Source organism: Triticum aestivum, chromosome 5D (genome assembly GCF_018294505.1).
Source record: "Triticum aestivum cultivar Chinese Spring chromosome 5D, IWGSC CS RefSeq v2.1, whole genome shotgun sequence".
Taxonomy (NCBI): domain Eukaryota; kingdom Viridiplantae; phylum Streptophyta; class Magnoliopsida; order Poales; family Poaceae; genus Triticum; species Triticum aestivum.
This window is the reverse complement of record NC_057808.1, coordinates 142,282,573-142,300,661: the sequence shown is the minus strand read 5'-3', so window position 1 is coordinate 142,300,661 and position 18,089 is coordinate 142,282,573. Positions and strand designations below refer to the sequence as shown.

Here is an 18,089-nt window from a genome sequence, read left to right as displayed (position 1 = left end):
GCGACGGCGAGGTTGAGGGCGGCCTCGGGCGGCTGCGGTGAGGGCAGGCTTGGGCTTGGGCGGCGGCGAGGGAGGAGTAGGGGAACAGGGGGGAAGGGAGGACTTTGCAAAATTTTGAGCCTGCGGGTGGTTAAGTCGAACTAGCAGTAGCGCCCTTAAGGAAACGCGCTATAGCTAATTTAGCTATAGCGCGTTTTAGGGAAAAACGCTACTGCTAAAGGAAGCAGTTATTTCTTTTGTTTATCCCAATATCAGTAGCGCTTTGTCCTGGAAAAACGCTATAAGTCTAAGCATGTAAAAACATCAAAAATATACATTGAACATCATTGATCTTTTTGTGTAGAATCTAAATAGTCAACATGAATCCTCACTGTACTTGTATAGGTACAGATGAGGATTCATATTGCAGCCACAAATCCTACACATATAGTTCAATGAAGACCAAGTGCTCGAGATAGTTTGAGAAGTAACATATTTAAGGTGGTAAACACCTTGTTCGCTTAGCAGTATGGGACTAAACTTAATTAGTTGCGGTGATACTTAGCAGCAGCGAGTTTCAAAGAAAAACGCTGCTACTGAGTACTTTAGCAGTAGCGGGTCCAGGAGAAGGGCGCTACTACTATATCTAGCCTGGAGGCAACGCCGTTGCAATTATAGTAGTAGCGCTTGTTTCACTTAGAGCGCTACTTCTATCGGGATGTTAGTAGCGCGGTTTTCTGGAGCTCGCTACTGCTAATTAGCAGTAGCGTTTGTTTTTAAACCACGCTGCTGCTAAGATTTTGTGTATAAGGTTTTCCCTAGTAGTGCCTTCCCGCCTAATATTTGGGAAGAGGACTCGGGCCTTTATAAATAGGACTAGCCACCACCATCGGAGGCAACTGATTTGGCCCCAACGGATCTTGGATCAGACCCATTCCACCCACACACACAAGCTCACCGAGCTTAAGAACACCTCTCCTCAGGAGGTAGTTCTTCCTTGTACTTGTTCATCCAGCCATCAAGGCAATCCACCACACCACACTGGAGTAGGGTATTACACCACATCGGTAGCCCGGACCAGTATAAACTCTTGTGTCCCTTGTTATTCGGGTTCGGCGAGCTAAGCTTGAGATCGTGGTGAGAGCGTGAGCTAGGGTAAGAGAGATCTTCGTGCGCACCCCAGAGTTCGAACCTCAAGGGTTTTGCCGGAACCCGCAATCCGACACAATCTAGACACCATCACGGAGGGGTTCACCACTTCCATTGGTGCCTCTCCGATGATGAGTGAGTAGTTCTTTGTAGACCTACGGGTCCGTAGTTAGTAGCTAGATGGCTTCCTCTCTCTCGTTTGATTCTCCATACAATGGTCTCTTGGAGATCCATATGATGTAACTCTTTTTGCGATGTGTTTGTTGGGATCGGATGAACTTTGAGTTTATGATCAGATCTATCTTTCTATCAATGAAAGTTATTTGAGTTTCTTTGATCTCTTATATGCATGATTGCTTATAGTATCGTATTTCTTCTCCGATATTTGGGTTTTGTTTGGCCAACTTGGTCTATTTATCTTGCAATGGGAAGAGGTGCTTTGCAGTGGGTTCGATCTTACGGTGCTTGATCCCAGTGACAGAAGGGGAACCGACATGTATGTATCGTTGCTACTAAGGATAAAACGATGGGGTCTATTTCTACAGAAATAGATCTTGTATACATCATGTCATCGTTCTTATTGCATTACTCCGTTTCTCCATGAACTTCATACACTAGATGCATGCTGGATAGCGGTCGATGTGTAGAGTAATAGTAGTAGATGCAGGTAGGAGTCGGTCTACTAATTACGGACGTGATGCCTATATAATGATCCTTGCCTGGATATCGTCATGATTATTTGAAGTTATATCAATTGCCCAACAGTAATTTGTTTACCCACCGTTTACTATTTTTCTCGAGAGAAGCCACTAGTGAAAGCTACGGCCCCCGGGTCCCTTTCTCACATTATTTGCCTTTGCGATCTATTTTTGCTTTGCTTTTATTTTCAGATGTATTAAACCAAAAATACAAAAATACCTTGCTGCAATTTATTCTTATTTATTTTATCTCACGATCCAATCTATCATATTTTTATCACGTCCGTTTGCCAATTTCCGGCACCACTACCCGAAAGGGATTGACAACCCCTTCTACACGTCGGGTTGCGAGTATTTGTCATTTGTGTGCAGGTGATGTTTACGTAGTGTTGCTTGGTTCTCCTACTGGTTCGATAACCTTGGTTTCATCACTGAGGGAAATACCTACCGTCGCTGTGCTGCATCATCCCTTCCTCTTTGGGGAAACACCGACGTAGCTTCAAGCCGCATCAGTATGAACCATGGAAAAGTTAGGATACAGTAGATATTAGACCAATATAAATAAAGAATGAGTTCACAACAGTACCAAAAGTGGTGATTTATTTTCTTATACTAACGGAGCTTATGAGATTTTCTGTTGAGATTTGTGTTGTGAAGTTTTCATGTTTTGGGTAAGGATTTGATGAACTATGGAGTAAGGAGTGACAAGAGCCTAAGCTTGGGGATTCTCAAAGCACCCCAAGGTAATATTCAAGGACAACCAAGAGCCTAAGCTTGGGGATGCCCCGGAAGGCATCCCCTCTTTCGTCTTCGTCTACCGGTAACTTTACTTGAGGCTCTATTTTTATTCACCACATGATATGTGTTTTGCTTGGAACGTCTTATATGATATAAGTCTTTGCTTTTTAGTTTGCCACAATCATCCTTTCCGTACACACCTTTCGAGAGGGACACGCATGAATCGTGATTCATTAGAATACTCTATGTGCTTCACTTATATCTTTTGAGCTAGGCCATTTTGCTCTAGTGCTTCACTTATATCTTTCTAGAGCATGGCGGTGGCTTTATTTTATAGAAATTATTGATCTCTAATGCTTCACTTATACTCCCTCCGTCCGGAAATGCTTGTCCTCGAAATGGATAAAATGGATGTATCTATAACTAAAATAAGTCTAGATACAACCATTTTGAGGACAAGTATTTCCGGACGGAGGGAGTATTATTTTGAGTCTTTAAACAGCATGGTAATTTTCTTTGGTTATAAATTTAGTCCTAATATGATAGGCATACAAGAGGGATATAATAAAAACTTTTATATAAAGTGCATTGAATACTATGAGAAGTTTGATTCCTTATAATTATTTTGAGATATAAAGATGCTTATATTAGAGCCATGCTAGTGAGTAATTATGAATTGGAGAAATACTTTTGTTAAGGTTTGTGATTCCCTAGCATGCACGTATATTGAACCGTTATGTAACGAAGTTGGAGCATGAGGTATTTTTTATTGTACCTTATGAGTGGCCGTCGGGGACGAGCGATGGTCTTTTCCTACTAATCTATCCCCCTAGTAGCATGCGCGTAGTACTTCGTTTCAATAAATAATAAATTTTTGCAATAAGTATGTGAGTTCTTTATGACTAATGTTGAGTCCATGAATTATACGCACTCTTACCCTTCCACCATTGCTAGCCTCTCTAGTACCGCGCAACTTTCGCCGGTACCATACACCCACCATATCTATACCTACTATTAAAGGGAATAGATATTATTAAAGGGAATAGATATTCTTGGTTTAGTTTCGCTTTATTTCATCCCGTTATGAGGCTTTTGTATGTTTTAGCAAATCAAACGTGACATAGGCTTGCTGGCCGGCCCATATATATATATATATATATATAATTGCCAAAACAAACGTAGCCACCGGACCGTATCGATGAAGGAAAGGACAGGCGTACAATTGCTGGTCGGCCCATGTATATATATTTTTAATTGCCAAAACAAATGTAGCCGCCGGACCGTATCGATGAAGGAAAGGACAGGCGCCGCTCGCTTAGAAACAAATGTAGCCGCCGGACCGTAGCCATGGATAATCCTATTTATATTCCTACAGGAGTCTTGAAACCTACTTAGAGGCAGCCATCTTTGGTGCTACAAATACATCCTATCTCCAATGATTTTTTATGTGACACAATCCCAGGTCTTTGGTTCAATTGACCTGTCAGTTTCGCACGTTGACACCTTCGGTTCAATTAAACTGTTTCACGAGTCAGCTTTACAATTAACCTGTCAGTTTCACAGGTCGTCACCTTCAGTTCAATTAAACTCTTTCACAAGTCAGCTTTACATCAGGTATTTTTTGTTATCTGTTTCCATATACGACATCTTCAACATGTCTATGAACACTGGTACCTATAATGAAAAAGAAATTAAATTTATAATCAGCTATTTGGATTATCCAAACAAGTAGTATACCAAAGTTTACTTTCAGCAAGAAATTTACAAGATTTTATATGCGACACATTGAATCATATTTAAACACTGATGCATATCATCGTTGATCAGCAGTAATTTTAGCTTATTTAACAAATAATGAGAAGTCAGCATTTTCGCGTATCTATTTTGTTATGCACAACCATAAGCAAGTTGATTTAGAGATCAATCGTTTGAGCAAAAAGATAGAAATAGAAGTTCCCCTGGGAAGCACCACATGTATGAGCTTAGCATATAGAAGGTCAACAGATTTAAATTTTGAAAATAGGAAAACACAATAATAATAGGACTAACAAAAAAATAGCAATATGTCTATACTTATTCCCCACAAATAACTTATATCCTCTGTTTTCATTTCACTTGGAAAGATAAGTGTTGTTTCAAGAGTAAATACTATATCAGCAAATGTCTGTGCTAATCAAGTTCCCATTTTTAATAAATAATATTTGTTTACATTTTTCAAAACTCTCATGCCGGCAGGCATTTTTGACAATATCAAATAATGAGTGCTAAGGAGCAACGGAGGAAGAGAGAAAGAGAGCGCTATGCAGAGATGAACGACGAAAAAAAACAGGAAAAACTCAAAAAACGCCGCGAAGCCTATCAACATCAGAAAGAAAAAAAAAAAGCAAAGCTCTATGCACAGATGAACGATGAAGCACAGATGACCAATGAAGCACAGATGACCGATGATAAAAGGCAGCAAAAACTCAAAAAACGTCGTGAAGCCTATCAACAAAAGAAAGAAAAAATAGCAAAGCTCAATGCACAGATGACCGATGGAGAAAAGCAGGAAAAACTCAAAAGACGTCGTGAAGCCTATCAACAAGAGAAAAAAAAGATATGTGCACAGCATAGGCAGATATATGCAAATATGCAGTCAGACCAAAAGAAAGCTAGAATAGAACATATAAATGAATTGAAGCGCAGCACAGCAAACAAAGACTCAATTGCGATGCAAAACCCTGCATATAGCTCAACTGAACAAGAAGTTAGTATTTCTACCCCTTCTGTAAATCACAGAAAGCATGTCACGCCAGGAGAAAGACAAACATTGCTGCACCACCGTAACAAACAATTCACGACAAGACGGAGGAAAAAAGTTTCAGTATCATCAGAAGAAGATGCATCCATGACGGAAACCGGCAACAATTTCACAGAGCCTCTACATCAACCACAAGTAATGATTTACGGTAAAAATATAAATTTGACACAATACTAGCATTCAAAGTAAATATACATGTGCTTGTACAACTAACCATATTTTGTGGACAGACATCCCCTCATCAATGTTTCCAAGCATGAAAGAAGCAGATACCCCAACACAGACATTATACAATGGCGATCACAATAAGGTGGCTTTATGGCCAGACATCCCCTCTTCAATGTCTCCTACAATCAAAGAAGTAGATGCACGAATAGAATCATTCTGCAATGATGTTCGCAGTATGATAATCAATTGCATATACTTTTATACAATACTTAAACTATATGCATGTCTATATAAATCAAAAAATTCTACACAGCAAATAATAAAGTTATGTGTAAGAAAGATGCAGCCATCCAAGAAGCAGACGCACCAACACAATCAATCCACAACGAGGATCATGGTAAGGTTATCAATTTCATATATATTCTTATGCAGTACAGAGAAATATATATTTATATATATAAGATTACAACACAGGTAATGACGAAGTCATATTTGAAGAAGATACAAACGAGGACGAATACATGTTCTCTGGTGAAGGTATGCTCAATACAATTTAAATAGATTCGAAACATTATATTTCTCCTTTACTAAAAAAATTATGCTACAAACCATACTAGAATGGGGCACAGAAGTGGAAGTTGAAATCAGAGAAGACGAAGAAATTCACAACCCTGATCCATATGATTTTGTCTACAGCAACATACCAAAAAATACACATGTGCTCAAACCGGAAGAAAATTGCAGATTATGTCATGCAAAAAAATTCAAGTACGAGACTAAGGGGTTATGCTGCAGAAAAGGACGGATAAGACTAGCCAGTCCAGATACACCACCTGAACTCATGAGACTTTGGACAAGCAACGACTCTGATGCAAGACATTTTCGAAAAAATATAAGATTTTTCAATGGACACTTCTCATTTACTACTCTATACTGTCACCTTGACAGAGACACAACTGACATGCGAACAGCTGGTATTTACACCTTTCGAGCTCATGGTCAGATCTATCACAACATACATTCATTTGGTAATAGTCACTCAGATCCAAAGCATTTGGAGCTATACTTCTACAACGATGATCCAAGCTTAGAGCATCGATATCGTCGTTGCCGCGAGGAAATGTACGAGCAAGACAAGCATGTGATTGGAATAATAACCGACATCCTACGCGGTAACCCGTACTCTCAACAGTATAGGAGTTTGGGACAAGCCCAAAACCTTGAGGACTACAGAGTCATCTTGAACCTTGACCAAAGATTGGACCAGAGAACATACAACGCACCAATCAATTCGGAGGTAGCTGCAGTGTGGATTGAAGGAAATGAAAGAAGAGATACTTATGACAGGAGTGTAAAACTACATGGGAACAACAACGAAAAAGAGCACATTCGATCATATTACGGGTGCTATGATCCGTTGTCGTATCCTCTATTCTTTCCAATAGCTGAACTGGGTTGGCATAGGAAAATCCCAAAGAAGAATACACAAGAGGAAGATATTGGTGCTGATAATATCAATAATGACGACAACCCAGGTAAAATATTCATATACTATTATATTCAAAATTAAATTTTCATATATGGTACAGTACAAACTTATGCAACTAACTTATTATGTTGCAATTTTTGCGCAGATTCGGTCAACGGCTTGTGGGTAACCATGAAAGAATACTACTCCTATAAATTCCATACATGACCAAGCATATTCAACCCAATATTGCATGGCGGACGGCTTTTCCAACAGTTTGCTGTAGATACATACATCAAGATTGAAATCTCCAGACTGGATTACATGTGGCATCATCAAAAGAAAATAAGAGCATATCTATACCAAGGCCTTCTAGACAGCATTCAAGCTGGAGAACAGAATGGAGATGCAGTCAGAAAACGGAGAGTACTTGCCTCATCATTTATTGGAGGGCCACGAGATAAACTTCGTCGGTATCTGGATGCTATGGCTTTAGTTAGAAAATATGGAAAGCCAGACATATTCCTAACAATGACCTGCAACCCCAACTGGGAAGAGATCACACGTGAACTAGAGTTTGGACAAACACCACAAGATCGCCCAGACATTGTCGTTCGTGTTTTCAGGGCGAAGCTAGAAGAAATGAAGAAGCAACTATTTGAGAAGGCCATTCTTGGAAAGGTTACGGCATATACATATGTCGTAGAGTTCCAAAAGAGGGGATTACCCCATGCTCACTTTTTGCTCATCATGACCGGAAAATACAAGTGTCCAGAACAGTACAACAGAATCATCTCCGCTGAGCTCCCTAACAAGCACAAGTACCCAGAGCTATACAAAATGGTAATCAAACATATGATGCATGGTCCTTGCGGCGCATTGAATAAATTTTGCCCGTGCACAAAGAATCGTCCGTCATGCAAGAACAATTATCCAAGGCCATTTAACGAAACTACGATTCAAGGCAAGGACTCGTACCCAGTATATAGGAGACGCAATGACGGCCGGACCGAAACGGTACGAAATTGCAAACTAGATAACAGATGGGTGGTTCCTTACAACCCCTGTTAAGGATGTTCAACTGCCACATAAATGTTGAGATATGCTCAAGCATTAAAGCCGTTAAGTACCTATTCAAGTACATCTACAAGGGACATGACCGAGCATCTGTATCTGTAACCGACAAAGTAGACGAAGTCAAAATCGACGAGATTAAACAGTACAGGGACACACGGTGGGTGACTCCTCCGGAAGCACTATGGAGAATATATGGCTTTGAACTAAGCAAAATGCACCCACCAGTCTTGCAACTGCAGCTACATCTCCCAAATATGCACATGGTTTCATATCATGGCACGGAAACAATAAAGAATGTTCTCGACCGTGATGGCACGGAAAGATCAATGTTAACTGCGTATTTTGAAGCAAACAGTTTACATGAGAAAGCACGAGGCATACTATACAGAGATTTTCCGGAATATTATACTTGGCAAAGACAAGAGAAGTTTTGGCAAGAGAGGAAGCGAGCCGCTGTGTTCCAGGTTGGCAGGATCGTCTCAGCACACCCAGCTGAAGGAGAACGATACTATCTATGAGTCCTCCTCAACCACGTGACAGGTGCCACCAGCTACGAAGATCTACGAACAGTCAATGGACAAGTAATGCCAACCTTCCGTGAAGCTGCAGAAAAACAAGGGCTCATTGAGGCAGACAACACATTAGACGAATGCATGACAGAAGCAGAGTTGTTTCGAATGCCATCATCTCTACGAAGGCTATTCGCGACAATCATGGTTTTTTGCGAGCCCAGCGACGTCCGTGGTCTCTGGAACAAACACCTCGAGGCAATGTCAGAGGACTACAGCAGAAACTGAAATGCAAGCACACTGTCGAACAAATGGTGCTGAGAAATGTTAGGGACATGTTGCACTCAATGGGAAAAGACATAGAATCGTTTCCTCTTCCAGAGATCGACAAACAGCATGAGATGACAAACGACCTGCCTAGGGAAATCATCGAGGAGACCTCCATCGAGGTGGACCCTGAGGACACATCGTTGCATAAAAACCTAAATACCGAGCAAAGGATGGCCTATGACGAAATCCTAGCCACAGTTGACCGCCAAAGAGGAGGTATATTCTTTGTCGATGGGCCGGGAGGCACAGGAAAAACTTTTCTTTACAGGGCGCTCTTGGCCACAGTACGCGGACAAGGCAAGATTGTTGTGGCGACAGCCACTTCCGGTGTTGTTGCTTCCATAATGCCTGGAGGGAGGACCGCACACTCAAGGTTCAAAATTCCACTAAAAATAGATGATGGTGCTATTTGTAGCTTCACAAAACAAAGTGGGACAGCCAAGCTACTCCAAGCAGCATCGCTAATAATCTGGGACGAAGCATCTATGACTAAGAGGCAAACAGTGGAGGCGCTAGACAAGAGCGTGAGGGACATAATGGACAGACCAGATCTTCCTTTTGGTGGAAGAACGGTCGTATTTGGGGGAGATTTTAGACAAGTGCTCCCTGTTGTCCGAAAGGGAACAAGGGCCCAGATAGTAGATGCATCGCTACGCAGGTCGGAGCTCTGGAATTGCATGCGTCAGTTGAAGCTTGTGCGCAACATGAGGGCTCAAAACGACCCGTGGTTCGCAGAATACCTACTACGCATTGGAAATGGAACTGAGGAGACGAATGATGATGGTGAAATACTTCTACCTAGAAGTATATGTGTGGCAAATAAGACGGATGATAATGGCCTGGACAGACTCATTGACAGTATCTATCAAACAGGCAATGCTTCCCTAATAAAGGATCCAAGGTACATCACATCAAGAGCAATTTTATCCACAAGGAACGACTGCGTGGACAAAATCAACTTAAAAATGATTGATCGCTTCCAGGGGGAGGAGATGGTGTACCACAGCTTTGATTCCGTAGAAGACGACCCACATAACTACTATCCACCAGAATACTTAAACACCCTAACCCCAAATGGACTGCCTCCACATATGTTGAAGCTCAAAATAAATTGCCCAATCATACTACTCAGGAACATCGACCCTGCTAATGGACTCTGCAACGGTACGAGGTTGGTCGTGCGTGGATTTCAAAAAAATGCAATTGACGCAGAGATTGTGGTGAGACAGCACTCTGGAATGCGAGTTTTCCTGCCTCGGATACCATTATGTCCCTCTGACGATGACATGTTCCCGTTCAGTTTCAAGAGGAAACAGTTCCCAATAAGGCTCAGTTTTGCAATGACAATAAACAAATCACAAGGACAGACAATACCAAATGTTGGCGTATACCTGCCTGAACCAGTTTTTTCACATGGTCAATTATATGTCGCGCTTTCTAGAGCAACCGCGACATCAAACATAAAGGTTCTAACAGGTACACATGATGAGAACAAGCAGAAGAATAAAAAGACCACTACATGCGACACATACACAAAGGGGGAGAAGAATATGAAGAGCACTACAAGCGGGACATATACGAAAAATATTGTATACACGGAAGTATTAACCAAATAGGTAATGCAACCTTTCAAATTATCTTGTTCAAAATTTCAGTTTCTACTTGGTAGGATCATCATTTAAGAAAAACTTAAGTATTTTTATATTTCACATTGCATTGCTTCTTTCCTAACCTTAAATATATTACTTGGATTCTACAGAAACATTAAATCCAAGTGACAACTTCAGAGTTGGAATTCCGAACTTGATCGTCTTGGAGGAGACTAACTCATTTGTGTATATACAAATCATTTATGGTATAATTCTCATGTATAATGTCCTGAACGAACAAATTATGTGTCCACTAACTCATTCATGGTTTTGCTATAGAAATCATTCTATGTATATATACAAATTTAGTACCAAAATGTGTAACTAAGGGTAGAAAGAGACTTACAAGCCAAAATAAGAACATATTTGTCATCTTGGAAATGCTGCTGTTGCCCAGATTTTTCTAAACATCACATTCTCTACATACCCCGAAACCTGAAATATACACGACCAATTATGTCTGTACTAGCTGTACCAAAATTTCTACTATGCAATCCTCAAAGAATTTTGACTGCAATATATGTTTCTGCGTGAGATTAACTGCTCCCAAGTGAATTCTACTCACCGAACACAAGAGAGCAGAGCTGAAACAGGGTAACCAGTCAAAAATTGTAGCCCAGGCCGTAGTGCACAGTCGCCACTCTGCACCGGGGAACAATGTTTCCTAAGCCCAGCACCAGCCGGCCAGCCACGGGCACAGACGCACGAGCACCACATCACCCAGAGAGATTGGACCTGCACCGAAGAACTACAACCGGACAAAGTCGCGCCATCGTCCAGATCGACGCCACACCAGAAACCCGAAGGGACGGCGTCGATCCAGAACGGCGAGGTAGCATGGCAATATGAATGACTTTTGAGCCAAGACAATAAATTAGTAAAAGAAGAGTGACTACATGCCCCACTCACTACTAGCTTTACCAGAAGTACGACCAATGTGAGTTTCATATCTACGACAAGTATCATGGTTGCATTTGCAGATGATGTAAAAACAGTCCATTTCTAATATTTGTGAGACATATACATCACCTTGATAAGTTCTTCCCGCATCTCAAGAAATTCCAGTTTTTTCCTCCTCAAAAACTGAATCTTCAAATGGCAATACTGTTCCAACTCTATCCACAACTTCATCTGGTAGAGAAATATTGCTACAACAGTCTCCTCAGGTTTCATTCTCCCAGATACGATAAACACTCTGACCCGTGGCCTTCACTGCTGTAGCAATACAAACAGCAGCACTCTTATTTCAGATCATCTCTACACTCTGCATTTTATTCAGAAAAGCATACAAAGTAAGGCAATCATTACATTTTGTTCTGTGCTACTAGGGACAGGTGCTCAAGTGTAGTTTAATCATGCAATAACTAACTGTACTTCCCAAAAGTTACATAACTGAACCTTCCCACCAGTTCCTTGCCCTCTGCTATGCAAATCTATGGTTCAGTTAGTCTTAAACTTTGCATCTAAAATGTTAAGGGACGATGGCATGTTATTGCCCAGATTAACTTCAGTAATCTTTCGTGCTGCTTAGTACCTCGCTGCTGAAGTGCGGCACATGGAAAGAGAAGGGGAGAGGGGCGAGAGTGAGGGGTGGACCTCCATGGCGGCGGCAGCAATAGATCGGAGGAGCTCGGAGCAGTGGAGCCGTCTCCTCGCAGGGCTTCGTCGTCGGCGAGCAGGACCATGCTGAGGAAGCAGCGGCCTCTCACTCCTCCTCTACCGGCCAGGAGCGCCGCTGCAGCCACGCGAGGAGCCGCGCCGTCGATGGTGGCGCGGGTGGAGCTGAAATAATAGGGAGCCGCGCAAGGTCCCGTTGATACGGCGGCGCGGGTGGAGGGCACGACGGTGCAGCCACCAGAGGCGATTCTTCCTGCCCTCGTCCTCCGAGAACGACGAGAAGATGGGAGGCGGCGGCGGCGGCGCTGTCCAGCACTAGGGAGGGAGAATGGGGAATGGGAAGGGAGCTTTTTCTTAGTAACAGAGAGAAGATTTTCTTTTAGGATTTTTTTTTTTTGAGACAAAGATTTTCATTTAGGTGAACACATGGAGAAGAGAGAGTACGTGTTGAATGTGTGTGTGTCGGTCAAGTCCTTATGCTTGGGCCAAGCCCAAAAACAGTGCCAAAAAATAAATAAAATGAAAAATATTTTTTCAAGAAAAATGTTTGTCACAAAAAATGATACAATTTCTAAAAAATGTCATGGAAAAAATACAAAAGAACACCTTTTAAAAAAATGTGATTGTGTTCAAATTTTTTTTGTGATTTTTGAACAAGAAAAATATTATCGATCAAAAGACTATTCCATACACAACTACTTTTTCATCAAATGAAAGTGTGTAGCTGAATTAGATCCTGACGAACGCCGTTAGGATGGCTTCTTCATGTCCGGATCTTATGGTCCAAAATGATATGCTCAATATAACCTTATTTCTCACGTTAGCCAAAAATTGATATAAAAAGGGTTGCAGAATGCCATATAGAGCATGCTTAATTTTTTCGCCCGTTGGAACGCACGGGCATTTGTACTAGTACATTTCTCAAAACAGCCACCATACCTACCAATTATGGCATTTCAATAGCCATTTCGAGATATATTGGCAAGAAACTTTTCACCATTCCGTTAATTATGACACGTTCCATCATTGTCATATTGCTTTGCATGATCATGTAGTTGACATCGTATTTGTGGCAAATCCACCGTTCATAATTATTTCATACATGTCACTCTTGATTCATTGCAAATCTCGGTACACCGCTAGAGGCATTCATATAGAGTCATATTTTGTTCTAAGTATCGAGTTGTAATTCTTGAGTTGTAAGTAAATAAAAGTGTGATGATCTTCATTATTAGATCATTGTCCCATGTGAGGAAAGGATAATGGAGACTATAATTCCCCCACAAGTCGGGATGAGACTCCGGACGAAAAAAAAGAGGCAAAAAAAAAAGAGAGAAGGCCCAAAATAAAAATGAGAGAGAAAAGAGAGACGGGGCAATGTTACTATCCTTTTACCACACTTGTGCTTCAAAGTAGCACCATGATCTTCATGATAGAGAGTCTCCTATGTTGTCACTTTCATATACTAGTGGGAATTTTTCATTATAGAACTTGGCTTGTATATTTCAATGATGGGCTTCCTCAAATTGCCCTAGGTCTTCATGAGCAAGCGAGTTGGATGCACAAGCACTTAGTTTCTTTTTGAGCTTTCATAAGCTTATAGCTCTAGTGCATCCGTTCCATGGCAATCCCTACTCACTCACATTGATATCTATTGATGGGCAGCTCCATGGCCCGTTGATACGCCTAGTTGATGTGAGACTATCTCCTTCTTTTTGTCTTCTCCACAACCACCACATTCTATTCCACATATAGTGCCATGTACATGGCTCATGCTCATGTATTGCCTGAAAATTGAAAAGGTTTGAGAACATCAAAAGTATGAAACAATTGCTTGGCATGTCATCGGGGTTGTGCATGATTTGAATATTTTGTGTGATGAAGATGGAGCATAGCCAGACTATATGATTTTGTAGGGATAAACTTTCTTTGGCCATGTTATTTTGAGAAGACATAATTGCCTTGTTAGTATGCTTGAAGTATTATTATTTTTATGTCAATATTAAACTTTTGTTTTGAATCTTATGGATCTGAACATTCATGCCACAATAAAGAAAAATTAGTTGGAAAAATATGTTAGGTAGCATTCCACATAAAAAATTCTGTTTTATCATTTACCTACTCGAGAACGAGCAGGAATTAAGCTTGGGGATGCTTGATACGTCTCCAGCGTATCTATAATTTTTGATTGTTCCATGCTATTATATTATCTATTTTAGATGTTTATATGCATTAATATGCCATTTTATATTATTTTTGGGACTAACCTATTAACATAGAGACCAGTGCCAGTTTCTGTTTTTTTCCTTATTTTTGAGTTTCGTAGAAAAGGAATACCAAAAGGAGTCCAAAGGGAATAAAACCTTCACGATGATTTTTCTTGGACCAGAAGACACCCAGGAGACTTGGAGTGCAAGTCAGAAGAGTCACGAGGCGGCCACAAGGGTGTAGGGCGCGCCCCCTACCTTGTGGGCCCCTCGGTGACCCCCTGACCTAGATCTTCCTCCTATATATTCACATGTATTCCCAAACCACCAGAAGTATCCACAAAAACACATTTCCAGCGCCGCAACCTTTTGTTCCCGTGAGATCCCATCTAGGGGCATTCTCTGGCATCCTGCCGGAGGGGGATTCGATCACGGAGGGCTTCTACAGCAACTCTATTGCCCTTCCGATGAAGCGTGAGTAGTTTACCACAGACCTACGGGTCCATAGCTAGTAGCTAGATGTCTTCTTCTCTCTCTTTGATTCTCAATACCATGTTCTCCTCGATGTTCTTGGAGATCTATACGATGTAATCTTCTTTTGCAGTGTGTTTGTCAAGATCTAATGAATTGTGGGTTTATGATCAGCTTATCTATGAATATTCTTTGAATCTTCTCTGAATTCTTTTATGCATGATTTGGTATCTTTGTAATTCTGTTCGAACTATCGGTTTGGTTTGGCCAACTAGATTGGTTTTTCTTGCAATGGGAGAAGTGCTTACCTTTGGGTTCAATCTTGCTTTCCCAGTGACAATAGGGGCAGCAAGGCACGTATTGTATTGTTACCATCGAGGATAAAAGGATGGGGTTTATATCATATTTCTTGAGTTTATTCCTCTACATCATTTCATCTTACTTAATGTATTACTCTGTTCTTCATGAACTTAATACTCTAGTTGCAGGCAGGAGTCGGTCGATGTGTGGAGTAATAGTAGTAGATGCAGAATCGTTTTGGTCTACTTGACACGGACGTGATGCCTATATTTCATAATCATTGCCTTAGATATCGTCATAACTTTGCGCTTTTCTATCAATTGCTCGACAGTAATTTGTTCACGCACCGTATTATTTGCTATCATGAGATAAGCCTCTAGTGAAACCTATGGCCCCCGGGTCTATTTTCCATCATATAAGTTTCCGATCTATTATTTTGCAATTTTTTACTTTTCGATCTATAAACCAAAAAACCTAAAAATATTTACTTTATCGTTTGTTTAGTTTCATCTATCTCTACCAGATCTCACTTTTGCAAGTAACCGTGAAGGGATTGACAACCCTTTTCTCGCATTGGGTGCAAGTTGTTTGAATGTTTGTGCAGGTATTGGTGATTTGTGCATTGTCTCCTACTGGATTGATACCTTGGTTCTCTAACTAAGCGAAATACTTATCTCTACTTCACTGCATCACCCTTTCCTCTTCAAGAGAAAAACCAACGCAAGCTCAAGAAGTAGCAACTACTATGGTAGAATATGAGTAGGCCCTGGCATAGCTGTTTTCCTCTCATTTTTACATGATGTTTGAACCATGACATATTGCTAGAATATGAAAGCCATTGGCTTACTTTTTTTAACTTGGGGTATGATTGTGACCACGGCATTGCAATTCTCTGGCTATGATCTGTGTCACTATTATAATAATATTAATTCCACACATACTCTGAACATGATTTTATATTTTTTTCCTTTTTGAGTCCAATTTGATTTGTTGCAGCAGACGAAAATGCGTTGGCCTTCATAATTCCAGGACCTGGAAATATACAAGTCAATGGGTGGTGGTTTATCGCTCATTCAACTAACCTGGTCATTTGATGCTCATTCGCACGTACCAAATTGACCAAACCATTTCATCAAACCACATGCAGTACAATGCCCGGGGCGTCTGTGATGGTGATGGCTATGGCTGCTTCATGTTCGAAAAAGATCCAAGCTCTGTTGGGCCAGGTGTATTCAACTGGAGGCGGGTTTACAGCCTCGGAAACCACTCCATGTTTCTTGGGCTCAATTATATCATCCAACCAATCATCAATCATATCACCGGTGATGATTACCGTGCTATGCAACTTCCATTCGCCAGGGGGAACTGTGTTTACACATCATACCATGGGTTTCATGACTGACCATATCCAGAGATTCGTCGACACAGCTTATTGCCAGATGATCTTCAGTGTGTGAAAGGCATCAAGCTTCCAAGCGATGAATGGCTTTTGCAAACCCGACATGCGGCGATGGGGTTCATGCCAACAACAAATATGCACAACTTGATTCGTAGTGATATCTAGATTGAGCCATGTATCCAGTCGGTGTAGTGATACGTCTCCAACGCATCTATAATTTTTTATTGTTCCATGCTGTTATATTATCAATCTTGGATGTTTTATAATCATTTCATATCATTTTTTGGTACTAACCTATTGACATAGTGCCAAGTGTCAGTTGCTGTTTTCTGCATGTTTTTTACATCGCAGGAAATCAATACCAAACGGAGTCCACATGCAAAGAAACATCGCGGAGAATTTTTATGGACCAGAAGACACCTAATGGGCCCTGGCTGCGCCTGGGGGGTGCTCCGAGGAGAGCACAACCCACCAGGGCGCGCCAGGAGGCCCAGGAGCGCCCTGGTGGGTTGTGCCCACCTCGGGTGGCCCCCAGACCGCCTCTTTGCTCTATAAATACCCCAATATTCCATAAACCCTAGGGGAGTCGACGAAAATCAATTCCAGCCGCCGGAGAGTCAAGAATCACCATATCCAATCTAGACACCATCTCGGATGGGGTTCACCACCTCCATTGGTGCCTCTCCGATGATGCGTAAGTAGTTCTTTGTAGACCTTCGGGTCCATAGTTAGTAGCTAGATGGCTTCCTCTCTCTCACTGAATTCTCAATACAATGTTCTCTTGGCGATCCATATGATGTAACTCTTTTTGCGGTGTGTTTCTTGGGATCGGATGAACTTTGAGTTTATGATCAGATATATCTTTTTATATCCATGAAAGTATTTGAGTTTCTTTGATCTCTTTTATGTGTGATTGCTTATAGCCTCGTATTTCTTCTCCGATATTTGGGTTTTGTTTGGCCAACTTGATCTATTTATCTTGGAATGGGAAGATGTGCCCTGTAGTGGGTCCGATCTTACGGTGCTTGATCCAGTGACAGAAGGGGAACCGACACATATGTATCGTTGCTACTACGAATAAAACGATGGGGTCTATCTCTACATAGATAGATCTTGTCTACATCATGTCATCGTTCTCATTGCATTACTCTGTTTCTCCATGAACTTAATACGCTAGATGCATGCTGGATAGCGGTCGATGTGTGGAGTAATAGTAGTAGATGCAGGCAGGAGTCGGTCTACTAATCTTGGATGGGATGCCTATATAATGATCATTGCTCGGATATCGTCATGATTATTCGAAGTTCTATAAATTGCCCAATAGTAATTTGTTTACCCACCGTTTGCTATTTTTCTTGAGAGAAGCCACTAGTGAAACCTACGGGCCCCGGGTCTCTTTCTCACATTATTTTGCCTTTGCGATCTATTTTCCTTTGCTTTTATTTTTCGATCTATTAAACTAAAAATACAAAAATACCTTGTTGTGTTTTATTCTTATTTATTTTATTTGGCGTTCGATCTATCAGTCTA

At 41.1% G+C, this 18,089-nt stretch overlaps 1 long non-coding RNA gene across 3 annotated transcripts; it reads right to left on the bottom strand.

Annotated features, from left to right (window-relative positions):
• Positions 1-3,882: 3,882 nt before the first annotated feature.
• On the bottom strand, positions 3,883-12,562 carry LOC123119921 (uncharacterized). Of its 3 annotated transcripts, none has more exons than XR_006459076.1 (5): positions 12,162-12,562; positions 11,131-11,780; positions 10,912-11,000; positions 5,579-5,711; positions 3,883-4,238 (listed from the first exon to the last, which is right to left on the bottom strand). It is a non-coding gene; the product is annotated as an uncharacterized lncRNA (long non-coding RNA). The 3 variants fall into 3 exon arrangements; XR_006459077.1 differs by having other exon boundaries at positions 11,131-11,777; XR_006459074.1 differs by having other exon boundaries at positions 11,131-11,829; positions 12,162-12,561.
• Positions 12,563-18,089: the final 5,527 nt, after the last annotated feature.